The 27,027-nt window shown below is 47.4% G+C and overlaps 1 protein-coding gene across 14 annotated transcripts in view; it reads left to right on the top strand.

Moving 5' to 3' along the window:
- Window positions 1-1,518: 1,518 nt before the first annotated feature.
- ADGRB1 (adhesion G protein-coupled receptor B1) overlaps window positions 1,519-27,027 on the top strand; it is a 289,625-nt gene continuing 264,116 nt past the window's right edge. For all 14 annotated transcript variants that reach the window (XM_075415464.1, XM_075415468.1, XM_075415463.1 and 11 more), the window contains exon 1: window positions 1,519-2,200. The gene's annotated coding sequence lies outside the window, so the exon portion shown is untranslated. The remainder of the gene's footprint in view (window positions 2,201-27,027) is intronic.

Raw genomic sequence — 27,027 nt, 5'->3', positions numbered from 1 at the left:
TCCCTTTTCCCTTTCCTCCAGAAGTTTTATTTTTGGGGGGAAAAGAGATTCAGAGGTATGGAAATGGGGTTTAAAAGACTGGATGAGGTGAAGGGAAGACAGTAAAGGGGAAGAAGGCCAAGGAAAGGGGATGGAGGTGCCCTGGAGAGTCCCTGGGGAGAGGAATGGGCTGCTCCTCGCCCTACCTGAGGCAGAGGAACAGAGGGTGAGGGCAGCTGGGATTTTCGCCTCTGCCCCTTGGCACAAGTCTGTGCCCCTTCACTGATGGGGGGGGAGCAGCAGCCTCGAGCCAGGAGGGGGGTGATTTTCTCAGGAAAAGGGGCTAGTTTCCTCCTCGTGGAGCAGTAAGGGTTAAAGACAAGGGGCAGGTCCTGAAGTCTGGCAGGATGCTGAAGTCCCCCTGCTCTCCCTCCCTTCTCCAGCCTTATCTGTCTCTCCTCCGTCCCCTTCCCACAGCCCCCTCGGCTCTGCTCCGAAGACTCCTTGTTACCCGGGGACCTTCCCCGAGCTGTAAACCCGGAGGCGGCTCCTTTATCCCAAAGCTTCTGGGTTACAGCATGGCCCTTTTAACCCCAACCCATGTCCCCCTCCTCCATCTGCTCACACTCCGCCTTCCCCCATCCCCCTGCCACCCTGGGGTGTTGCATGGGTGAGAGACTATCCCCCCCCCCCCCCCCCCCCGCTTATGTGTGGGTTGGTGGAGCAGGGAGTTAGGAAGGATGCTAGGAAAGAGGTAAAAAAATAAATAAAGAAAAAAAAAAAGAAAAAATAAGAAAAAATAAAAAAAGAAAAAAGAAAATAAGAAAAAAAGAAAGGGTTAGTGGCTGTTGCTGTCTCCTGCCTGGGCAAACCGTGTGCCCCGGTGCAAAGCCACTGGCAAACTGGGGTGCTCGGGGAGATCCAGCCTCCGTCCGCCTGCCAGGCAATGGGGCAGGGGGAGCCCCCGGGGGTCCCCACCTTCCAGTCCCCCTCCCCAGGCTGGGGGGAGGAGGGGGGGGCGCGGCGAGGGAGCCCCAGCAGCCCCTTCTCCCTCCCGGCACCCAGGGAGCTGCGAGCTGTGTCCCTGCGCATCCCTCTGAACCTCTCCCGCGCTGAACCCCCGCAGGTTTGGGGGAAGGGGGGGTGTTTTTGGGGGGGGATGGGGGGAGAAAAGCCCTTGCCATCCCCACCACCTCCCGGCTCCCTCTTCACCTCCTGGGTCCCCGCTTAGGACTAAGCTGTCCCGGGGAGGTTGCGCTGCCCGGTCGCCAACGCACTCCGGCTCTCGCTGGCTCCTCTGCTCCATCCATCCATCCATCCATCCAGCCATGCATCCATCCATCCATCCTCTCCTCCTATAGGCTAGCGGAGCATGCCCGATGCGATACCGTGGCAGTTAGGGTCCTTGCCTATAGCTGCCTGTTTTACCAAGCTCCGATCCGTGCGTGTGCGAGTAGATGTGTGTATGCATTTTATCCCTCCCTCCTATCCTTCCCTCCCTCCCTCCCTCCCTCTCTCTCTCTCTCTCTCTCACTCTAATGTGTGATCTGGAAAGCTTATAAAAGCCTGATGTAATCCTTAATGCAGCCCCTGGCTACAAAGACTGGATCTAGTTTCACAGAGAGAGATTCAGAAGCAGAATTAAAAAAAAAAATTAAAAAAAAAGTGGGGGGAGAAGAGAGAGAAAGAAAGAAAAGCAGATGAGTGGATTTTAAACAAACATATCTTTCTGAAGAAGACCATTCTTGCTCTTCGCTGCTGGGAAAGCTACTCTGAACCCTGCTGTATATTTTTTCTTAAAGGAGAAGACTTGATTGTCTGCTGGGATCTAATGATTTACTGGCTTTTGACTGCGTTTTTCCCCTCTGCTAAGGATTCCTCAAAAAACGGCTTAATTATTTTCAGCTTTTCTCTTCCACCTGCCTGTCTGCAGAGACACCAAAGGTTCTTCCTTCCTCTCCCTCCCCACCCCCATTTCTTTTAGGAATTTTTTTTTACCCTTTTTCATTTAATATATACATATATATATAAGTGTGTATGTGTATATATATGTAGACGCAAGAGTGGAGGGAGCAGAGAGAGAGAGAGTGAGCTCTGCCATCCTTTTGGACTTCACACGCTGCCCAATGTTGGGCTGGTTACCCCTGGATATGTTGCTGGTTTCCATTTGGAATTTGACAAAGGGAAGAAGGAGGATATAAAACCTGGGGAGCTCTGCAAGGTAAGGGGCTCTCGGCCACCCTTCCTTCTTCCTCGGAGGGGAGGGAGAGGGGGGACACGACTTCTCGGGGCTGTGCTTTGCCTTGAGTGCGGTGGCAGGGTGGCGGGGGGGGGTTATTCTCTCCATCGCTGGGGGAGGCAGGGATGGGGACAGAGGTGGGCACCCACTCCTTTGCTTTTTTGCCCCTGGAAACAGTACCCAGAGGATGTTTTCATCCCCTCCGCTCCGCAATTCGGACTGATGGAGCATAATCGCTCCCTGCCATGGGAAGTTTTAACTTTTGTGCATGCAGGTCCTGTGGGCAAACATCCAGCAGTGGTGGAAAATATTGATGTCTGCAGGATGCGGAGGGGGAAAATGCGTTCATGTCCTGGGGAAAGGAGCTGGGGACTGGGTTGTTCCCGGGGGAGAAGGCAAGAAGGCAGCCAGGCGAGGGAAGGGGAGTGAGGGATCGCGGCAGGAGAGCTGCAGAGGCAGCCAGGGCTGAACTGCGAAGTGTTGGGAAGCTGCGGTGCCTTCACGGGCAGCTCTGGGGTCCGAGACTCCTCAGCCTGCAGTGTTGGCAAAAAAAGTCTCGGAGGGATAGGCAGGAGCCTGCCCCAGGCGTGAATCTGTTCCTATCCCAGCTCCTTGCCTTCCTCCTTTTCCTTGGAGAGTTTTGGCTCAGGAGTGGGAGATGGGGAGGGGGGGTCCTTGCTTGCTTTGCTGCTCATGTGGCACCTTCCCAGGGCTGGAGGCAGTGGCTGGGGAGGTGATGAGCTCCTAACGTGTCCCCCTCAACGCCATTTATCAGCACTTCACTTCACACTGTAGGAGAAAATCAGCCTTTAGCCTATGTAGAGATCAGAGTATGGCACAGACACACAGGCACACACACACGCTGCTCCTGGAGCTGGGCTCCGGGGGGATGCTGGCACCCAGGCATGGCTTAGCCTTTCTTTTTTTTGGGGGGAGTGTGTGTGTGGATAGAGCAGGAGTCTCCATCAGAGATGCGTAATTACAAAGCATCTTGCTCTGAATCACCCTGTGTGGGAACGAATCGCAAAATTTGTCTCTCCCTCTTCCCCCACCGCCCCCTTCCCTTTCACGGCCTGACATTCGCTGATGGAGGGTGGCTGTTGATGCATCTTCAGACTTTCGCAGAGAGGTATTTCAGCCATGGATCTGCCAAGGCTGTAAGGAAAAGAGGGGTTGAGGAGAGCGGGTAGGGGTTTTGCAGGGACTTTTCAGCCTGGTTGTACCCCGGTCCTGGCTGAAAGAAGGCATCTGTCCCCAGCAAGCGAAGGCACGGGTTGCAGATCAACTCTGCAAGGTACCTTTGGCTTGTGACTCACGCTCGTGTCCTCGACCCTGTTCTGGCCAAGGAAACAACCCCTGTGAATCAGTTGCATGGGGCGGGAGGGGCGAGCAGAATATCAAGGCAAGGTCAAAGGGATGGAGGGCAACCCGCCCCCCTCCATCCCTGACCACTCCATCCCTTTGGAGCTGGGGCTTTCCGAGGCTCAGGCTCAATCCAGCTCCAACGCTGGGTCTGGCAAGCGCCAGGGCCAGCTGACAGCTGAAGGCTGAGGGAGGAGGAGGAGGGAAAAGGGGTGGGGGGGGGGAGGTGAGGAAGAGCGAAGCTACTTTGACAGATGCCAAACCTGCCTGCGCGGCAGAGCGAAAATCACAGCATCTCGAAAGCTGGCGCTCCCTGGGAGGGTGCCCAGCGGTGGTCAGGGTGCAGGGCGTACCTCTCTGGCCCCTTTACCTGTTGATTAACTATAGGTTTGCTCTTGCCTGGCCAATGCAAAGCCTAAGGAAACCCAGGAGGGATGAACCCCGGGCACTCCGTGGAGTTGACTGGCGACCTCCGCCGCGTAGCAGGGAGGACTGTGTATTAATGATGATGACTCTGCTTTGGCTGGTGCTGAAATATCTGTATTATCTATTATCAGCTGGGAGACGAGGCTGGAGGCTTCGCAGAGCTGGGATCTCATCCAAAGCCCCGGCTGCTAAAGGAAACAAACAACTCCCCGTGCATATTAAGTGGGTCCCTAATTAATTAATGACTCATTAACCTGGGTCCTGCAGTCCCTACTGTGCCCAAGACATTGCCGAGGAAAGGAGGGAGGTCGCAGGGCAGAGCGGAGGAGGTTTTTACCCTCGGAGGGTGCCGAGGAATTGCACCGGCTCTCAGTCAAGCCGCACTGCCAGGGGACAGGGTGGCCATGGGGCTGAGGCAGACAGGGGCTGGGAGACAGGCAGAGGGTTAAGCAGGCAGGGCATCCTGCCTGGTGGGTCTCTGCTGCAGCAGAAGGGCATGGGATGCATGAGGGGGAACCAGAGGACCCCCATGCTCCGCTTCATGTGTTATAGTGGGGTCAGGGTGCAGCATCGCTTCTTCTGCAGAGGGCGAAGAGGAAGGCCAGGCAGAAACAAGGCAGGGGCAAGGTAGAGACAGGGAAGGAGCGAGGCAGAGGCAGGGAAGGAACAGGGCTCCTGACCCTTTCCATAGGACCTGGGATGGTGTTGCAGAGCCCCAGGTGCAGGGATACTGGCTTGGAGCCCCCCATAGTTGACCAGCGAAGATGGGCAGGCTCAAGGAAGGACTGGCTGCAAGGGTGTTTTTCTGGTATTGAAGGGTCCTGTACCCCTGTTCCCCTTAGATGGGGGAAAATGAGGCAGGAGAGATATGCCAGATCCCATACCTGGGCTTGGGGAGACTTCTGAACCCCAGTCACACCTCCAAGGAGCAGCCAAAGGCAGCCTCCATGGTGGGGGGAGCACCCCCCTATCCCACCTCTCTGCCACCCCAGGGAGAGCTGCATCGCCCTCTGCCCCGCGGGCACTCAGGGGTGGTCTGGGACGCACACACAGCCCTTCCCCCCGTTGCAGCACCCCCACAGCCCCCTTTTGCAAGCACCCCAAACTTAACGACATCCACCCCCCCACACACACACTCTCTCCTTCCCATAGCATCGGGGCCGTCTCTGCTACAACTCCGGGCGGGAGAGGCTGAGCAAAAGGTGGGGATCGTCTCAGCTCGGTGTCAGGGTACCCCCCAATCCTCCCCCTCACAGCCCCGGACGTTTTTTTTGGGGGGGTGGGGGGGTGCGGGGATGCATACGGGGCTTGCGGCGAGCGGCGGGGAGATGGCGCTCGCAGCCCGGCTATCGCCGCCCGCCGCCCCCGGAGCCCAGGGCTGCTCCGCACAGCCCGGAGGAGCGATGCTCCCCCCTTATCCTTCCCCCCCCCCCCCCCCCCCCCAATTAAAAAAGAATCCCGCACGGCTGGGGCTCGCCGTAACGGCTGCCTCGCACCCCGCACCCGAAACACGCCGCCCCACCGGGCTTTCTCCCCACTGTGAGAGCATCACCTTCCCATGCGCTTTTTTGCCCCCCCCCCCCCTATGTTTTTTTTATACCATATTCCCCCGCATGTTTTATCCACCCCACTTTTCCCCGATCTCAGCATCCTTGTGAAAACTGAGGCTGTTTGGGCTGCCACGGGCTTTCCCAGGGAGTGCAAGCGGCGTGGGTTGCTCTGCTCTCCCCCATGCCTCGGAGCAGGGGGGAGCAGCCCCCAGCCCCAAGGGCTTGCTCGGGGGCTGCGTATGAGCCCTTGCTCCCTACAAGCAGGGAACGGGATGCACAAGCGCTCTGCTCCTGGGAGACAGCCCAGAGTATCGTCCAGCAGGCGTTGTGCCCCATCATTGCTCCTGGAGAGGGGAAGATGATGGAGGGGCTTCTGTGTGGTTGCAGAAAGCTTTTCTTCACCCCTTTTTTTGGGAGGGAGAGGGGGAAGCAGTGTGATCATAGATCCAAATTCACCTTCTCCCGTAGCTCATGCAGGAAATCCCCTGTCATCGATACCTGTTGCAAGCTATCAGCTTGGCTCATTAATTAGCTCCAGGAAACCTCCTCTGGTAAACAAATGAGTCAAAGCTTTTCCCTGGGCCTGATCCTGGGCTTGCGGCACGCTGATTGCCACCTTTCTAGGGTAGGCGCAAAGAGAGAGGAGTATTTTCTTCAAGATGGATGACAGGCTGTCTCTGTAACTAGCCTGCCTCCTCCCCTTGGAGAAAATTCACTTTCCTGAGGAGCCTTCGCAGGGAAGGAAGCTGGCACTTGGCCTGGAGGTTTGCAGAAGACTCATTCTCAGTGTCGCAGCACATATTGGAATGGCTTGATGTGACTGCAGGCAAAACGCAGGGGTCCCCGGCACATCCCAGGGCTCGTCGTGCACAGGATGCTCTCGTGTTCTTCTCGTGGCCCCTTCCCCAAATTCCCTGGGATCTCCACTTGGCTGAGGGTTGCAGAAAGTGCTGGGATGAAAGCAGGCAGGAGGGGGATGACTGAGTTTGGGTGAAACTGGACTAAGGCATAGGTAACTGACAGATGGGGGTCAAAGCCCATCCCTGTGTTTGGGTGCAGTGGGAATTTGGGGGTCTGCAGCACAGGACGAAAGGGGCTGGGGCACCATTCTCTCAGCCAAGGATAGGAATTTCCTTCTTTGAATCTGAGCTGCTTTGAACTACATATCTGTCAGGGAAAACAGTGTTTCAGTGTTTCATCTGCACTGGAAAGGCCGGAGTCCCTGCTGACTTCAGATGTACTCTTTTCTTTAGATTCATGTGCGGCCCCTCAGGTCCCAAATCCACAGGGGACCAGTCCTGCAAGTCCCAAATTGCCGTGACAGGGAGCTGTGGCAACCCTCGTTTCTCCAAGTCAGGGCCACCATAGATGTCACCCTGGTCTTTAACATCCGCCAGCATCCCAATATAGGAGGTCACATCTGCCTTGTGACCATTCTTAATGCTCCTGCTGCCCAAAAGGCAATTCTTCCACAGCACCACACCACCCCCAACCCAATACTGGCAGCATTTTATTCCAGCATAAGAAACCACCACTGGAACCCAAACTTCTCTCTTGGAGAGCAATCTGACAGGCCAGCCCATGTAGAGAACGTACATCCCTTTCTCTCCCATGCACTCCATGTGATAGTTGGGTTTTTAATACGGTTTGCAGTGCGCTGAGGCTACAAAACACAACAGCACATGACATAAAAAGAAGGAAAATGAGCAGTAAATTAGGTCCCTTCAGAACATCCATTCGTCATCACATCTCAGGTTTAGAAACTCCTCGCGGTGCCTCTTGGAGCAAGGGTTTAGTATTAGTGTGATTATGCTGAGATAATCTGTCATGTTGCTCCGGGAAGCTCTCGGGGAAGTGGGGGGAAAGAAAAAAAGGGAAAAAAAGACAATATTTTAAGCCAGAGGGCTGCTAGATTGGTAACTCTGTCTTGCAAAGACACACATCACTGCCCCCTTTATGAAAATTTAAATTGGTTACCTCTGTCCGAGAAAATGAGAGAAGATTTGCGGATTTTAATTTGTTGGAGCGAAACACCCCCTGCCAATGTTATCAAAATTAAACCAGGGATGGTTTCCTGCTTTCCCTCTTCTACTCCCTCTGCGTTTTTTCTGAAATGTCTCTTCATAAATCATTGATCCAGGAGTCACTAGCTGGTGACAAATGAGCTGTTGAAACCGCAAGCTCTGCCATGTCTGGTGTCATGCCTTATCCCTGGGACAAGGGGGATTGGGGAAAGCAGATCAAATATGGAAGAAGAATGACCAGAGACCTTGTAAGGAAAGCTAGACTTTCTTCTAGTTTGGAACATTTTGGGGTAAAAAATGTAAGAGATGGCTGTAATCTTAAGTGGTACACTCTGTGTTAGCCTAAGTGCATGTATGAAGTACATAAAATATGACAAATCCTCCTTTCAGTGAGCATCATAGGTTTTACGGAGGTGATTTACTCCAGACAGAGCTACTGCTTGCTGACTTAATTTGGCCTGAGGGAAGGACGGAGGAATCCTGCATATATTTGGGACACCATTTTGTGCATGCCATGTGCATGCACCAGTATATGTTATTGCCAAGCTCTTTTGCTGAACATCTAGTTTTGTTCAGAGGCAGGCCTTGTGACACCTCATCCTACGATTTCAGCACTCCCACCTGCATGCTCACCTTGTCCCCTGCATGTTATCAGGCTGGCTTTGCTAGATGGAGATGTTTCCTCAGTTTTTGAGCTCAGCTGGCGTATAACAAAGTCCTTGCTGCTTGCATAATGGCTCTTTTCTCTCTTCCCTCTGCCAGATATCAGGACCATCCCACTCCTGGCAGACCTACCTATTCCATATTCATTGAGAGTTTAGCATAGTTCTCTCTCTAAATGATTTCAGGATAGGGGTCATGATGATTTCCATGTTAGAATAGAACTGGAACTGAAACACTGTATCTGTGTCCTATATGTGCTGCTGTCTTCTTGCGGACCTCTCAGCTGATCATTTAAGCCTACAGCTCCACAAGCCACTAAAAGTTTGATCTACCCGACACAAAACCCCATGGCCTGATTTTAAAAGATGCTGTAGTGTAATCCTTGCTAAGGGCCAGGGGCATTGTAGGGCTGATGTCACCCAGTGCCTAACGATGTGTCTCAGGCCAGAGGTTCAGGGTACAGTTAATTTAGACACTCCTGTTTCTGCACCTCAGTGTTTCCATCTGTAAAATGGGGACGCTTGGCTTCCTCCTCCCGAACAGGGCTCTGTGCCAGCCATTCAGATGGACTTGATCAAGCTACATTTCCTTTGGGAATCTGAGATGAAGGGCACCAGCCAAGTACCAGGCATGAATTCTTCTTCATATATTTTGACTGTGAATGCATGTCCATCCTTAAATGTCATGTTTTCTTGCTTTCTCAGTCCTTATTCTCTTGATGCTTTTCTACAACTGAGGGTCTGGAAGTATGCAAGTGTCCCTTACCCACCTTGAGTTTCCTCTATATTCAAGACATGCTTTTGTAAGGGACTTTGTATAACATTTCGTCCTGTAAAATGGTCCTTTCTATAGTCCAGTCCACTTTGGTATGCAAGTAGATTAAGCCTGGGGTAGGAGTTCTGGTTTATGCTATATGTTGTTTAGCAGCAATCTAACAATGGCTATCTTCTCGAAACAAATATCTGCTGGTTCCTGCAAATGAAAGTCGATACACCTTCAGAAGGAAATTTGTCCCAGTGGCGTCTTTTGTATTGAAAGCCCTGTTGGTAGATTTATTCATTGTGCAGGTTCATTTCCTTAACAAGTCAGTTATTCATTGGCCATTGCTTGAGGGTGTGTGGAATTTATGGTCATAGTCCTGTAATCAGATATTTTGTTATAGAGGGCTTTGCCACTATGGAAGGTTTGAATAAATCAGTATGCAGCAAAAATTGATCCTCTCACAATCTATTTCTGCACTCTGCTCCTGCTTTAAGAGAATTTTGCCCCTTCCTGAACCATGCTACTAAAGCCTTTGCTTGTTTGCGCTCTGGTCAGCTCTACCAAAGCTATTCATTAGTGCATGTGCACAGACATATTTACTCATATTTTCTGGGCAAGATTTTTGTTCTGGCCACACTTGAGATACACATTATTGCCATTTCACAGACAAAAGAAAAAAGAGTTTTTCTCTGTCACCTGGCTTAAGCACCTGGAAGTTGGAAAGGACTGCTTGAAAAGACTTTAATCAAATGCCAGCAAAGAAAAGGAAATCTGATTTTGAGTAGCTGCACTGATGCTTTAAGTAGTAAAGAGCTTGGCCTGCTAATCTCCACTTCTCAGATGTTGTTCTACAATCTGATCAGTCCCATTGAGCTGAAACAAGGGTTAATTGCTGACAAAAATCTCCTCACCTTTGTGCATACAAAGCAAGGGGCAAGGGTGAGCACGTTGTATTCAGAGCTTCGTGCAAGCTTACCATATGCAGGCAATGGTAAGGGACCTTGGTTCTTGCAAGTGTCCCAAGAATATCTCTTTATGGAAGTAAAATTACAGCAGAGTTAATGATTTTTATGGCAGAAATGAGAGACGGGAGGAGAGAAAAATCCCTGTAACCTAGCAGGCTGTACAGCTGCTGTCTGTTAGGTCTCGGTGATGTTAAATGTGTAAGCGGCAGTGAACCTCCTCCCCATGAGCAGGGCTGAACTGTCTTGACACTTCACACTTGGGACAGAGCTTGGCAGTGATACGGTTAGTCACTAGTCTGACATGCTGTCTGTCTTGCAAGTGTTCCCCGAGGCACAGCATCTTTCTAGGGCAACTCTGGTGGCTCTAGGGGTGGGTTTCAATTTAGAAAGAGTGCATGACAAAGGAGATATAGTGCCTGGTCTGCTCTGGTGAGTGCAGCCAGGCCAAAAGAGAGTAAGACTTTGTGATGAGGGCCATGTGGAATACATCCATAGAGCATGTGTAGACAGACACATGGGTGCTTGTGGGAGTGGAGGCCAGTAGGTCTCTGAGCTGCCCACATCTCAGTAGATGCAGCAGATGTGACACAGGGCTGCCCTTCCTACCACCCACCTTAGCACTTGCAGGTCAACCACAAGGGCAAGTAAATGAAGAAGTTAATAGTGAATGCACATTTGCTGCATATTCTGAATGCTTGAAAAAAATAACATGAACAACCTTAAATATTATCTGTCCTATGTGACTTGTTGGCTCCTGCCAGCTTGTGGATTTCAGATATGTTAATAGGGATAGCAGTGCTGTAGGGACTTCCAGATTCTCCAGATGGAGACGATTCTGCTACCAGCAGGAAAGCTGGTGACAGTCAGAAGCACAGCAAGGCTGGGAGGGCAAGGGGGGAGAAAACCCAGTAAAATTCCAGTTAGCTGGGGGATCCAATTAAGTAGGATACACGGAAATATTAGGAAGTCATCCTTTGTTGTGAGAGGTGATTTTGGCAGCAAGCCCCCACATGGGGTAATTTCAGTCTAGAACATGACCTGCTACCAAGACCGAGGAAGACAGCAGAGTGGGTTGGATGAGGTGATCTCCAGAGATCCCTTCCAACCTCAAGCACCTGCTATTCTGTGAAGATGCAACATGAGTGCTGCAGATCTTGGTGCCCCCACTGTACATAGCTGCCCTCAGGAGCTGCTCTTTGGCCTGTATATGGTGAGCAGAAGGCCTGCAGGGTATTTAAAGGTGTGCTGGGAAAAGCACTGAAGGCTGTCTTGCAGGACAAACTCCAGGGTGGGACTGTATGACAGCATCCTTTGGGCTTGTTATCTCAGAGGGGAGGAAATATGATGGGGACTGAGGTCTCGAGGCTGAAATCTATGACTGCTGATGTGTTCTAAGTGAGAGCAAACCCTTCTGTTACTGTGTGAGACAGCTTTACTACCCATCACGAAGCAGAGACTGTCCTTGCCCTGTGTTGGGACAAAACCCTGGACTGATGTCCTATTGACTTTATACCACTTTACTAGACATAAATCCTGACTTTCTGGGTCAGTATATAGCCCTTCATCTCATTAGAGTCTTACACTGATTTTTTGGCTGGGCTGTGGCGAGTAGCAATCCTACAGCATCTTTGATCAGAAATGTGAACACACCGTGCCCTAAGATGTGATACTGTGCTTGTTTTACTTCTCTCTGTGAAACCTTGTTGTGAATAGCCTCCTCTGTTGCCCTGGGAAAACCTGAGCATTCAAGTACATTCTGCAGTTGAAAGGAGTTTTCTGGAATGTGAAAAGGGGGATTCTCCACCACAAGCTGCATTAGCTCCTGCTTCCTGGTTCTGTGAGGCTGATGGCTGGTGGGTCCCTCCCTTGCTTGGTCTGGCTTTTGACTTCTGAGTAGTAGCAGAGATCTTTACAAAAGCGCCTTTAAGACCATCCTCGAGTGCCCATGAAGACAACGCCTAGGTACCAACAGCATCAGGTATAATGTGGGATGTAGTGCTGGGGACAAGGAATATGGCTGGTAAAGCTGGCTGTGATTCCTACCAGCGGCCAGCAAATGCAAAGACTATTTCTTGCATTGGAGCTCATCTTAAAAGATTCAAGGAACTGAAACCTTTCTCTTCTCTACCTTGAACAGGTCTCAAATGTGTTTATAGAGGAACTCACCACAATGGTTTCCATTATGTGTGGTGGAATGTGGGGCAAAGCAGTGATTTTCCTCACTTGCTTCCCTTACCCAAAAGGGTGGTTGGATCTAAATAGGACACGACTCTTCTCGGCCCCGGCGCTGGATCACCAGGCTCTGCTTCTGTGCAGGAGACAGTGCTGGGAAGTGATAAGAAAGGTGGTGCTAAATACAGCTACCACGCACAACTAGACACGTTGGATGTTTCACACCAGACATGGCTACCTTTCACACAGATTGAAAAGTCTTCCTGTAACTTCCTGTACTCATAAATGGAGTTTTTGAGCTGCAAGGTGCACAGCATGCTGTAGCAATGTGGTTATTAAAACCCCAGCCTCCCACCTCAAATTACAACCCAAATGCTGTGTTTGTTTCCCACTTAATGCTGGCCCTCTGAGGTTTTCTTTTAGTGCTAAGCCATTTTGAAGTTGCTGTCGATTACAGAGCAGACAGCGTAATCTCCCTGTGGAAGTCATTTGTAGCTGGGGGGTGGGGGGGGGGGGGAGGGAAGAAATCAATCACCCTAGTGCAAATGCCAGAAATGGGGTGGAGAGTTAGTGATGCTGCTCAGCCATACTTTCCACTCCGTGGGCCATCCTGCCACTCAGATGTCCTTTTCTGAAAGCGTCGGTCTGATGGCTACTACTCCTTAGACAGTCAGAGGAGGAATAATTGGAAGAGGGGTTCAGCTGTGCACATTGGCTTCTAGTCTGGAAGGTGACTTTGGTGGCGTAATTGTTCTGTCCAACCGCCAAGCCCTCATCAAATACTGGCAGCTGGGTCTCTGCCTATCCGCTTATTTTCTCTGTTGTTTTGGGAACTAATTTGACTGTTTCCTAGATCATCAACAGGGTGAATCATTTAAAGACATTATGCTTTATTCCTTCCCAAATTATTGACCAATACTGTCTGTTGTCTCTGAGCTATTCTTGATGATCTCTTTTAGGCTTACATCACTTGATCACTGTGAGTTGTACAGCATTGACTATGAACATGGCCAGTGTAGAGCTCCTGAGGACATATGCAGCTGGTCAGTCTATGGCTTGAATTAGGTGGAAAGTGAACATTGTCAGAGATGAGATCAACATCAAGTGGTCTGGGGATCTTGCTTCATCTCTAGCTCAGCCCTATTCCTCTGTGAAGCTCCTGGAGAGCGGTTGCCATCTCGGGACTATGAGTTTTGTTACACCCTTTCCTAGGTACACTCAGCCTCAGGAAAATTTGAGTTAGGGGGTTCATGAGGTTAGGGAAATTGGTCCTCCTTGCTACAGTCAGGTCTGATTCTTAGTTGGTGCCTCGTGGTGTTACTATGGCAGAATCAATGAGGACGGGAGAGCTCTAGGCTCACAAAAAGCTGGTATGCAAGCACCTGAATTATGCCATGGAAATCCAACTGCAGTTTCAAAGCTTGAAACTGTTTCATTTTCTTTTTTCCCTGTCTTTCTTTGGAGACAAGGACTCTTGCTGGTGAATCTCGTCTTCCAGATGTTCTTGACTTGGTCCATTGCAGGTCCTGGGTGGCTGCAGTATTTGGATTTTGCCAAACATTAGCCATAAATAGCTTTGAAACAGCAAAACATTAATTATTCTTCCCCTTGAAGAACAAAAGCTCTAATACTGGTAAATATTCAAGGTGAGGGAATAGCGAGGAACCCTGGGTAAGTATAATAATGCTGTTGTTTGCACCATGGTGGCTAGTAGAGGCTCTGGCTGAGACTAAGCATTGATGTGCTCTAGGAAATCAACTTTTTTAAGATCTCTTTCCTGCTTATTCCAGCAGTGGAGGTGGGTTTCACCTGGGCACTGTCAGAGTTTCTTTTCCTTCCAGTTAATCCTTGCAAGTACCTTGCTGTGCCAGCATCTCTAGTGAGTGCAGGGGTCTGAATCCCTGCAGATCTGCAATCAATGAAATATCACATCAAATCTTAATTAACAATACGTGCCAGGACTTGTTCTTTAACAAAGTGGCATGGTACAACTTGTTGGTACAGAACTAAGTTCTATCTACTTACCTGTGGCTTAGTCTTGATCATATAGTTTATCAGTAATAATCCTTGGCCCATGCTGGCCCCTGGATAGTGCTCAGCATTACCTTGGTAACAAATCGTGTGGATGGCTGTCAGACAGTTCTCGAGTCCCAGCTCTGTCCCTGTGTGGTTCAACAGTACAGTTGCAGACAAAAATGCCACTATTAAGCCAAATAATAATAAACAATAAGTGACTAGGAGGAAAAGAAATACCTAAACGAGAAGGGAGCGATCGGCATCAGTGTCCAGGCTTACAGGGAGGTGGTGCTCCCAAACCACACGTCAGGACAGCACTTTGTAAATAGCATAGGGTGTGCCAAAGAGTAACCTAGCCAGCAGCATGGATTTGCATTCAGTGGCTTTGCCCACAATTAGCCGAGGTCAGTGTGTTGCACAGTGGAGTGTGGCATCTCAGATGAGTCTCCAACATAACACTGGCCCGTCTGGGCTGCACCCCTGAATTCGCTCTTGCTGTTTGACAGAGGTTTATGGCTCACAGGGCAACACCAGTGCAGTGCACATATAGAAGAGAGACAGTCCTGGCAGCGCTTTTTTTTTTCCAGGCTTCAGCGACTTTTGATAGCTGGGAAGGATTTTGGCTCCTCCTTTGCACCACTTCTCAGTAGTAATGAGGAAACACACCACTGACTTCCCCGAGCATCTGTTTCATCCATGGCATGGGGGGAGTGATTTTCTTCACTGCTGTACTGATTGGAAGTCAAACAGACTTCAATCCTGTGTTGATTATGTTCCTTGGAGCACTGAGTCTCCTGCAGGCTCTGAGAGCCTATATGCATGAATGCCAACCTGTAACCCAGCAGAGTCTTCAAAACCATGTTTTCTTGTGAGACAAAGCCTGATAATTTCTGGCCATTCAAAAGCATTCAGGAACATCCTAAATTGTGTCCTCTGGGCTGGATTCCAATATCAAGTCTTTTGTGCTTCAGACTTTCCTGTATGATTATTGGAGCAGGGGGACGGAGTCACTACATGAGCAATCAAGGACCTTCCTCCTCTGCTTTTTTCCGCCACTATGGTGTTTTGCTGAACCCCAGGGTACTTTCTAATCCTCTCCCCCTCTTGCGCCATACTCAGGGTGCAGTACACTAAACAGGGACAGGACACAGAGCCAAAATCTGCCATGCATTTGTGCAGACAGTTTGATTTTAGAACACACCCCGGTGTGTTTTCTGTCCTGTTCAGGCAACACTCTCCCATCCCAAGCCTGGATACAGTTGGGAGGACAGCCTGGCCAGGGACTGTTCCCAGCAGGGACATGGTCATATGCTTCTGGCTGGGAGAGAGGTGAAATCCTCAGCCATATAGTGGCCCTGTGTTAACTGTAAACCAAGCAGCAGCACATGAGCTGAGCTGTGTGAAGATGCCTGTCTGGGGGCTCCTCTCTGCACTATAACACCGCACTGCAACAATCAGCCACTTTTACAGCTCCATAGATCACTGGATAAAAACCACATTTAATTCTATGGTAAGGTCACTTTTTAGTTAAAAGGGACAGAATGGATTTAATTTATAAGCCTCTCCAACTTTATGGCTTGCATTTAGAGTTATATCTATAATGTAGTGCCAAACACGTATTATAAAAATTGATTCCCCCTTTTTCCTCCCTAGATTTGCTGTGTCAGGCAGATTCGGATTGCCCTCCTGTTTGTTTCAAGCCAATAGATAGACTGAGGTAGATCTAAACATCAGGGATGACATCTGTGACTGCAAAGTGCAAATTTATAGGGAATGAAACTGGCCCAGATCTATTCCTGGGTGGGCGGGAAGGAACATGTTTTCTACCAACCTACCACAATTCAGGGTGGGAGGACAGGGGAAAGTGCAAGTCAAAGGGACTGCAAGGTGCAAGGGGTCAACAGGTTAGCTGACGTTTCTGTCTTTGTGTGAGTCCTTTCGTGGTGATGTGATGTAGACACAGTCTCTAAATTCAACAGCAAATTTCAGGCAAGAGAAATAAAGTCCAAAGGAGGTCAGGGAGAAGAATCATTTTTTTAAAATTCCAGAAAAGCTTTTAAACATTTCCAGGGTTTTAAAAGTGGTGAGAATGAGGGTTGGAGAGACACCACTGAAGGGAAGAGAGGGAATGGGGTGACAGCAAGAAGAAGTAAACCACATTTATCACCTGTTCATCAGTCCCAGCATCTCAATAGCTGGTGCTGTAGCCACACCTTGGCCTTATTTGATTTAAGTGGTCTCTTTGCAGAGCAATGAATATCAGAGAGTGGGGGACAAGGAAAGTCAGCATTTGCAAGTCAAGAAGGAATTATTATAATCTTGTGTCTGAGGTCCAGTGGACAGGGATGGCAAGCTCATCCTACAATGACTGCATGGATGCTGTGACTTGTGGTAGGAATCAAGTGAACCTGTCAGAGAGATGCTGTGCCTTGATTTAGAGGCTTTCAAGTGGTGACGAATGGAGAGTATTATACAAGTGAGGGAGCCTTGAGACAGGGCTCTGAAAGGAATAGGGAGCCTGATTCCTCCTTGGAGCATCTCTGTGTCATTGTCCACCTGCCCGGAGGGCAGTGAAGGGGGGATCTGCCTCCCTTTCTTGCAGCTGTGTTTCTCGATCAGCTGTTTTCCATCTCTGTGATTAAGCTGTGCCCATAAAATTCATAGCAAACACTCTGGACAAGCCATTAGCTGCCCTTTAAAGTTGACAAGGGGAGAAGTGAACCGCATTTGCCTATATACAGTCCTGGCCTTGCTTGACTGAGCGACTGCAGTAAAATTAGAGCTATAAATAAAACACATGTGCCTGTGTCCACTGTAGTAATCTCCTGAGAAGATGTCATTTGCTTCAGAACTTCAGTGAAATATCCATATTTTCAGCCTCCATTTATAATAATTAGAGGTTTTTTATTTGGGTTTTTTTTTGTGTTGTTTTTTGTTTGGGTTTTTTTGCTTTAGTGCAGTGAGAACAAGGTAGTACAGGACACCCAGTCTAAAACAGCAACGTGAACAAGGTGTTAAGGGACACTTGGACCAAAATAGCAGGCAGTGATGAGGAACAAGCATGGTACCAGGCAGGGGTGAGGAGGGACTTCATGTTCCTTGAATGGGGTCACACAGTGGCAGCAGCGGCTGCTCCTCCCATGGGCTGCAGGCACTCTTCTGTGAACACTGCGTCCAGGCTGGGTTTAACTGTGAATTGCACAATCTTGTTTTGAGTGTTACGTGGGCTCGCAAGGAGGGATCTGTGGCCTGTGGTGTTCACCTTTGATGACCTACTTACGAAACATGGCCAAAATAAAAAATTCAGAAATTTGTGAAATTGGATCCCTTCAAATTTTGAGTTGCTTAGAAATAGTTTGTTTTTTTTAATTGGGAATTTGAACTGTGGTCAGCCTTTCCAGCTTGTTTCAACAATGACAGCAGGGATTTTTTTTTAATTGCTACTTGTACTTATTTTTTAATGTTATCTGTCTTTTATAATTGCATAACTTGAGGAATTCTGATTTCACAGAAGAATACCAGGTATTACAAGAGCTGCTGCAGAAGTGTCAGAATCTGAGGCCAGAGGTATGTCCGATAGGACCAGGAGATTACCAAACAGTAATAAGGACAAAATACAGTCTCCATGGCGAGTGAAATGTTTGCCTCTGCATCTTTTCTTTCGGTCTCCAAGGAGCTCTGTCTCTGTAACAGCAGCATCTTAGAAACTGAAAGGAGCAGTTCACAGGGAATGAAGGTCTCTCTGGCACTGTAGCCACATTTATCAGCATCCTGGCCGGAAAGGGCATGTCCTTTATGTTCATTGTACATGTGGAGATGAAGTGTCTTATTTTTAGAAGCCTAAACTTAAATTTGCCTAAGATTAGACAACTGAAATGCACCAACAGGAACTTTGGACTTGAAGGTGAGATTTAAACCTAGGATAGATGCTGAGAGTCACACCTATGTGGAGAAAGATCAAAGAACCTTGCCCCTCTGTAGCAAATATTTGTGTGGTACCTGTGCTGGAGAGGGTAATGACTGCAGGTGGCATGTGAAGACATGACTGAGGGGAAGAGGCACCATGGGTTAATATAGATGGGACAGGATTAATGGTCACTGTGTTGAGTGTGACTATTACTCTGGATTCAGATTTGCTCATGTGCAGTGATTCTTGCCATGTTAAAAGGGGGCAGGAGGAGGTTCAGCAAGTTTCTTTCATCTCTTCTGGCTACCTTCACCATGACATCAAGAGAAAAGTAAAGCGGGGGGAAGTAAGTGCATGAAGAAGAGGTTTATGCTCCCAGTACCATGGTGCTCAGCAACCCTCAGAGGTTTACCAAGAGTCTGAGGCTGAGAAAAGGAGGAGGAAAGCTCAGTAAGGATAGAGTAGGGCTCCTGGCATTGGACCCACTGGTTTGAATGTGAGCTGGCTTGGTAATATCATACTATATCTTATCAGGATGAGGTTGCTCTCTGGAATTTGTCCTGGACCACTAAAACATCTGTATCCTTGAGGCTAAGGTATTAGAGATGGAGGACCTTGAAGTAACAATGAGTAGGAAGTGGAAGGAGTCTCTCCTGCCTGAAGAAAGTAGCTGTCAGGTCTGTAGGCTGTCACAGGAGTCCTTGAGCTATTAGGGACTTTGGTGTAAGGTTAGATCAGAAAACTTTCACCTTGTTGCTGATGACTCACCAAACACCTGAGAGAAAACAGCAAGGAGGCATCTCACGTGATACAGAAATACATTGATGCGAAGGCCCCCTGTTGTGCTCAGCTCTATAGATGGAAGCTACGGAGGTGTCAAGGTGTTTCCATCTCTCTGCATTAAATATAGAAAGACAGAACTAGATGGCCACTTCCCAAAGCCAGCTGCCTTCCTAGTGAACTCCAGCTCAACAGTAGCAGGGAGATTGCCTTGTTACTCATATGCGATTGACTGTGCAGAACAATAATTTTTTTGGTGACTAGAAACCTAAACCCGGGTATATTTTTTTGCCAAATCAAGACTGTTTATTCTCATGGCATCACTGCCCTTTAGTTTAAAGAGTCTTTCTTCCACTGGTGCTTCCTTCTCAGCATTGAAGTACAGCATTTTATTTTTCTGTTCACTTTCCTTTTGCAAGGCCAAATATGCCAGCATCTTCTGGTAAGTCTTATGTTCTCTTGGTCATGTTGGTGATCTTTCTCTGCAACCCGGTCTTACTGTGAATTCATCTTTCTTGAAGCTGAGCACAAAAAATTGATACAATAATTAGATATGGCCAAAGATAGTATCTTTCCTATATTTGGAAATCTGGAAATATCTCCCCCAATGCATCCTAGATTAACATGTTGCCTTTTTCACAGCTGTGTTGTTTGTTTGTACCCATCCTGTATCTATGTTCTGCTTTTTTTTGCTCCACAGGAGTCACTTTACTCTTACAGCTTTCAGCTTAGGAATGTCCCCATTATCTAAATATGACAGTATTATGTTACACCTGGGAAAACTGAGGCAGGGGGAAAAAAGTGACTTGGCCTTAACAAAGGAGGCTGTCAGCCTTGCCAAAAACCCTGCTAAGGGGAGAGGCTTCTTCAATGCCAGGCTGCTGTGGGCATCAAGGCTTTGTCCTGCCATGATTTCTTTGCTACCCTGATGAAGTCCAGCTTCAGATGCCTCCTTGTGGGCAGAGGCAGGCTCTACTAGGCGGGCATTATTATAAGGAGACTGGTTGTTTTTCCTGCTCCTCTGCCTACATCCCCCCCTCCCTTCTTTGTGGGACTGAGGATGAATGGGAAGAGAGAGGCTCTGAGTGGACTCTGTTCTCCAAAGCCAGTTGCTGCTGAATTTCAAATAACTCCCCAAACAAAACCTAAACAAGCAGGCCCTTGTGTTCCTCTATCTCCTCTCTCTTTGGCCTTAGTCACCAGGCTTGGCAGCACTGCTGCTCTTCTGTGGCTCGTCACATGCTAAGCTGGGAGGATAGGCTGCTTTTGCGTTCTTCTTTTCCCTCAGGGGTCTGAAACAACAGAGCCCTTTGCCTTGTTTGCTTTGCTGGGGCAGGAGGGAGAAGGGCTAGAGGAAGGGGGAGGATGGTGTAACCCTGCCTTGGCAGGGTTTTTGGTCAGCAACAAGGTGAAGGTTGCTATCTTCAGCAGAGTGACTGTCACCCTCTATCCTTGTCCACTGACTCCCTCGTGCTGGTGGTGTCTGTTCACCTCCTTGTAGAGGGCAATAGAAGGTACCGGCTGCTCAGAGTTGGAGGGAGAGGAGAAGATGCTGTCCGATGCCTTGCATCCTGGGGGGATTCACTAGCCAGCTGTCGTGTCCTGGCTGCAGAAAGCCATTAGTGCAACTGGCTCAGCTTTTGTCCTAAATGCAGGTAGCAGTGAAAGGAACAGCAGGACAAACCTAGCTGGGACCCACGGCTTGGCTAATGTGCTCTCCTTGAGATATTTGGGGCAGGCACCATTCTCCTGGCACTGGTGTGCATGGTGGAGTGGAGAGGACAGGAGAGGAGAGGAGAAAAAGAGAGCACTCAGCTCCTCTGAACACCTCTGCACTGCTGCTCTCTGAAGCAGTCTGGGTCATGGCAGTCATGGAGACAAGGCCAGGCCAATTCATGTGATCTGAGCAGAAGGGGTTTTAGGGGTCTTGCAACCTCTAAATTCACTCTACTCGTGATCCAAGACAGGACTTGAACTCCGACCTTCAAGGAGGAGAGTTTCTCCAGATGGCATGGTGTGGTCAAAGCTATTGCAGACTGAGACAGCTCTTTATGACCTATTAATTTTCAGCAAGCCAAGCCTGATAGACTGGGACAGTGTAGTCTGTTTTCTGGAAGAAGAAAATAAAAAGGGGATTTAGCACCATTTCTTTATCTTGTGTCTTAGACCAGAAAAGCCCTCTGTGCAAAAGTCATTCAAGATGCACTGTGAGTATTTGGCAGCATATTGCAGTGCTGTTCACTCTGCTGTGCTCAGGCACAGGTCTCAATTCAGCCCAGCTTTAACTGGATGAAGGGGGAAGCTCATCCTGGCAGCCTGCTTGGTGTGCACTGGCTTTAAACAACAGGACATGACCTCTTGCTTGTGATAAGGACGATTAACTCCTGACCTAAATAGGGCAAAAGAAACTTTAAGTTTATACAAAACCCATTCCACTCGTCCAAGTAAAAGCCAGCTGGCTTCTGCCTGTGATCCATTGACCAGAAAGAGGAAATCATTAATAGCCTTTCTGATTGTCTGTATGGAAGACCTTACGTGATAGTTAGTGCCTTTGCAAAATCATAGGATGGGTCAGGAGAAACAAAGCTGATTCTGTCTTGTGGATAAATATGTCTTCCTTCTGCAAGGCTCATCACTACTCCTTTTTTATGGGAAAAACAACATCCAAGATATTGTTGTTGTTGCTAGTCACCACTGCTGAATGGCTCGTGGGGCTGTCAGAAAACACACAAGTAAGGTATAATTGCGAGGTCTGTGCAAAACCCATGTTTCTGGGCTTAAGGTAAACACATATTTAAAAAAAAAAAAACATATTGCAAGATGTTTTATGAAGAATGACCTAGACTTAGTACCATCCTCATGTTTCCCTCAAGCTGAAGAAATGATCCTGAAGAACTCCTTGAGAATGGTGCTTTGCACCAGTTGATTTTTGTGTCTGTTGCTATGTATCCAACATTGATTTGCTGGGCTGAGCTGATGCCTCTGACTGTGTGATGCTCCATTGCTTTAGAAAGGGTTTGGCTTTTTCCAGTTACACTCAATATTCTGATTTTGAGAGGGAGATTCTATTAATATATCTTCTTATATATTCCTACATATGATCTTTATAGCTAACCATATATATGAAATAGGGAACACCTCCAACTGGGAGTGGTGTGTAAGGAGTCTTTTACTGCTAGGCAACCATTTCAAATCCAAGGCTGCAAATTGTTACTCAGACTATGACAGCTCTCTTAACCCCTGAGCTCTTCTGCTGAAAATGGGAAACGAGGCATTCTGAATGAAGGTGAATCTAACTTCTTTCAGAGATAAAGTTCAAATCTTTTCAACGTGGGTGCTCTCTAAAATGATTGGGGAAAAATAACAGATCAGGGTAATCAGACTTACTAAATAAGATTAATAATGATTATAATATTAATAATGATAATAATAACAATATTAATAATAATAACAACAACATTTAGGTTAATCTCTTTCTTTCTCCTAAATCTATTGGGAAAAGATTTTGAATTTCTGTGAACAAATTTGTTCGTTCATAGCAGCCTATCTCAGAACTAATTTTTAGTGAGAGATTTTTGCCAGACTCTCTTTGACTGCTAAATATTCATGATCCCTTCAGGTGAATTCTATATTAAATTATATTTGATAAAATATAGCTCATGAATCATGGTCATTTCACCCATAGAGTGGTTTAAGTGAATCCATATATAACATCTACAAGTAGTTTTCCAAGTTGGTTTTTTTAAAAGTACACTTGTTATATACTAACACTTCCAGATACAGATGTTGGGATATCTGAAGTCTTGTTTCATCCTTAGGTTCATGTGTGTGTCTGTCTTTCTCCACCTATGTGCTGTACACATATACATACATTTAATTCTGTTCCTTTTGTGAGTAGCTGATCAGAACAGAAAGATCACAAGTGCTGAAGAGTTGATAAAAAATAAAGTATTTTTTCACAATGTCCCAAGCCCAATGGTCGTGGAGAAGCTCTCTTTGGAGAACTAAACCTTTAATTGCTGTCTTTGAGGGACTCGCTCCTCCATCATGATGTCCTGGGCTGCTGAGATGTTGACATGCCTCAACCTCTGTCCAAGTCCTTGTCACCAGAGGCAGGCAAACGAATGCCTTGTGAAATGAGATAGTTGACCTACAGTTCCTTTGATCATGATTATTTTTCCAAAAGTTTCACTTATCATCAAAGTATTAATGAGCAATCAACAGTACAAGCTACTATCAGCAAAGAAGGAAAACAAGAGACAGTATATTACTCTTACAGCTACAAATCTGTTGCCTGCTCCTCCTCCTAGCCCCAGCCCAGGCTCACCAGATTTATGAAATCTGGAGATTGTCTGTCTGTAGGAAGAGACTGATATGAGAAAATATCAGATGGTGGTCAGAGGTGAATGGCTGAGATAATAAAGAATTAGGAAGATTTACAGAACATGTTGAAGACTGCATGAGAATCAATTTCTGAAAATGGGATATGAGAAAAGCGTCTTGGATTTAAAAAAAATAATATACGTGTAGCAAAGCTGCAGAGCTGAAGGAACAGCAACAGCATTTGCCATGCAAATCACTGCACTTTTGTTTTTTCCTGTACCTGGGAAAGGATATTCTCTTTCATTACAGTGACTTTTCCATTATTCTCAAAGATTAAGAAGTAGATGCTTTTGTCCTAAATAGTCTTACTGCTGTCCTCACTACTAAAGCTGAATGTGTGAAGAATAAAAGCACTGCTTAAAGGTTACTTACATTACTAATTACTCTTTGTCATTAATGGCCAATGATAGTGTGAAGAATGGCTTTGTATATTTTCCTCCCATGACCTGTACTAGTCAGTCCCACTGGCTTCTTGCTCTTACAAAGGATATTCCTTCTATCCATCTTAAATCACTACCCTTCTAATTTCCTGGAGTATCAGCCAGCGAGGTTGAAGTTCTGTGTGATCCTTTTCTTCCTGGTGTATATTTGTGATACTTAGCATTTGTCTGCTGGGTTAGGAAATAAATATAAAAAATCATGTTAGATTTTGATGTTGTTCCCTTGGATGATAAGGCACCATCTCTTCCCTGCTCCCCTAAATAGAGATTTCCACACACCACATAAGTAAAATCACAAGCGTTCCATATAAAGCATCTGTGGTCAGGAAAAAATCCAAATGGAGAAGATTAGTTACCTCATCTTTCATCAGATGATAATTTGCTCTTGATCCAAGGCTTCCAACTCCCACACTTGTGAAAGGTGTCTTATATCTAGCATCAAAGCTGTGCCAGGAAATACGAGAACCAAGTTTTGATCAGTAAACAGTTTCCTCTTGCACAAGCTAAGATGCTCTATGGACCCAAGTTGTCTGGAAGGACAACTCAAGGTTGTCACTGGCCAACTCCAGTTTTGTCTGTGTGTTTCTCTTTACGAACAGTGTTGACCCCTGTCTGAAAGGCTGATGAGAAGAAATGACTTGGGAATTTATAACAACTAATTGTTGTCCATTTGCATATGCCTTGGCACTTCTGCTTTCACCTAACCATTTCCCTACAGATGGCCAAAAGCAGTTAAAGCCACAGCTGGAGTTCCAGTATCCCCAAGTTGTTATTAATGTTGGTGGCCTCCATAGTTGTAAGTGGTCAGGAAATCCTGCAGGAGAAGTATAGGCCATACTTTGTCTACCTGTTGTGTGAAGGTAGATTAATACACCCTCTCGATGGAGATATGGCTTTAAATGGCTTTAAACAAAAAGAGGGCAGATTTAGATCAGATATTAGGAAGCAATTCTTCACCATAAGGATGGTGAAACACTGGAACAGGTTGCCCAGAGAAGCTGTGGATGCCCCCTCCCTGGAAGTATTCAAGGCCAGGTTGGATGGAGCTCTAAGCAACCTGGTCCAGTGGAAGATGTCCCTTCTCATGGCAGGGGGGTTGGAACTCGATGATCTTTAAGGTCCCTTCCAACCCTTATAATTCTATGATTCTATGATTCTATACAGACTAATTGCATCTTATTTAGGCTTATCTTGAATGTAGCTCCCCATACACTCAGTGGACATTGAAAGTAAGCACAGATAAGCACTTAGTCACAGCTCCTTTCCAAAAGTCTCATAAGCATGTGGATGCCTCGGAAACCCTGCAGCCTAAATACCAAAGCCATCAAGGACTTACCCAGTACAGAAACCATCAAAGTTGTGTCACCAAGTTTGTCTACCAACAGGTACTCCTTGGTCCACCTCTTTTCTTTAGGACATACCAGGTCTCCTCATTCTCTCTGCAGAGAGTGGATCCCATTTAAGATGCTGTATGCCTTGATCTCTGAAAGCAGCTTCGAATCTCTTGTGTCTGCTGCCACAGTAATTTCCGTGCTTTAAGGCCTCCGAGGATGCTGAGGATCATTCCAAATATTAAAAGAAACTTCTGCCTCATCAACTTCTTGCAAGAATCAAGTGTCCTGGATGAAGTATGGAAAAAGGTGCCAGACTGGATGGAGAACAATGCGTGACACAGACGAGATTTGGTACTTCCCTTTTTGCCTACGACTCTCCCAAGGTTTGAGTCCCTCACGTAAACTCTGAGCAGGGAATGAAGAAGAGAATTTTTTTAGGTCCCAGTGGTGACAAGGGGAACAGACACCCTTGAAGGTCGCCAGAATGCTGACATTTGATAAGCAGCAGTAATGGAAAATTACAGATCTGGACCTCCTCTGGCACAGCAGAGGACGTACCAGTACATAACCATCCCAGGGGAGAGGAGCTATGACTGCACCTGCCTCCAAAGGGCAAGAAGAGGACAAAAATCATGGAGGGCTGGATTTCTGATGCTGCCAGGCCAAACAGAGTCCCGTTGTCCTTGCCTGGGGGTCACTGGAGTGCTCTGCACTGAAGTCTGGATAGTTTGTCCCTTCTGAGATAAAACCCCTTTTGTGATGACTGTCCATTGTGGACCTTCCTGCCCAACACGTGCATGCTAAATGCTATTTATCTCCTTTTTGTTTATCTTTTTAATCCTTCCCAGTTGCTTTAGAATAAGTTGGGTGTTGAACCTGGTCCTACTTCATGCTCAGAGAAGTGGAGAATCAAAACTGCCTGTCTCTTCCGTCCTAACACAGGTGGTAGAGCTGTTCCAATGCTGTAAACAATTGGTGTGAAGAGAGAGACTTCCTTACTGCATTTAGAAGAGTGTCTCATTCCTGAATAGCCATTCAGAATCATCTTTCATTGCATTGCATCTCTATCCACTTTTATCACTGATAATTGTTAATTTTGACTCTAAAATCATACCACACATCCCCATGTTGGTATAGTTTTAGATTTAGGCAATTACTGTATGTGGCCATTGATTTAAATGAACATCTGACCCACTCCTTTGCACTCTGATTGTGAACTCTTCTCTGATTTGGGCCTTTCCCTGTGATTGCACTCATCAGTGGACTTTCATGACTGCGAAGACAAAAGATATGTGATAACAAGCCCAGGAAGGCAGAAGCAAGCTGTTCTGTTCCTCCTAAGCCCTGCGCTCGTTGCTGAGCTGAAGAAACAATCAGTGGATTGCCTTCAGCTTGAGGAGGCTGAAACAGAGCATCAGTGGGATTAGAAGGGTTTAGGGGTATTAGAATAATTGGCGGTGCTAATTTCCTATGCTGGAGACTTCCAGCTGAGCAAAGATACTGTAAGATGCTGGTCTCTGCAGAGAGAGATGCCCTTTAGAAAAAAGGTGAGGTAGCTGGATGATGCTCAGGAGAAGTAAAGAGATGCAGGAGTTAAAGTGGCAATACAGAAGAGTCCCAGAGCAACAAGCTCTCTAGCTTTGGTGAAAAAAATACCCTAGAAAATACCATGCATATATTTTAGTCGAAAGTGGCAACCCAGGGTGGAGGAGGAAGGGAGAGAGGAGCAAGGGACTGAAGGCTTCATCTGGAAGTTGAACTGGGGAGGGAAAGAGGAGGTACCATTGCATTTTTTTGATACCTGGGGAAAGAGCAACAAAATTCTGCTCTGTCCTGTCTGTGAGGAAGCTGTGTAACCTGCTTAGACTGTCTAATATCCCATGTATACCTTGATCTCAGCCATAGCATGAGAACAGGATAAACAAGTACCTACCCATCTCTGTACTGGGGCCACCAGACATCAAAGCTTGAACGAAGTCATGACTGTGAAGAGAAAACTTGCTGTGACTGGGAAGCAAGAGTGAG

Source organism: Opisthocomus hoazin, chromosome 3 (genome assembly GCF_030867145.1).
Source record: "Opisthocomus hoazin isolate bOpiHoa1 chromosome 3, bOpiHoa1.hap1, whole genome shotgun sequence".
Taxonomy (NCBI): Eukaryota; Metazoa; Chordata; class Aves; order Opisthocomiformes; family Opisthocomidae; genus Opisthocomus; species Opisthocomus hoazin.
The sequence above is the reverse complement of the archived record's forward strand: the minus strand, read 5'-3'. Positions and strand labels throughout refer to the sequence as shown.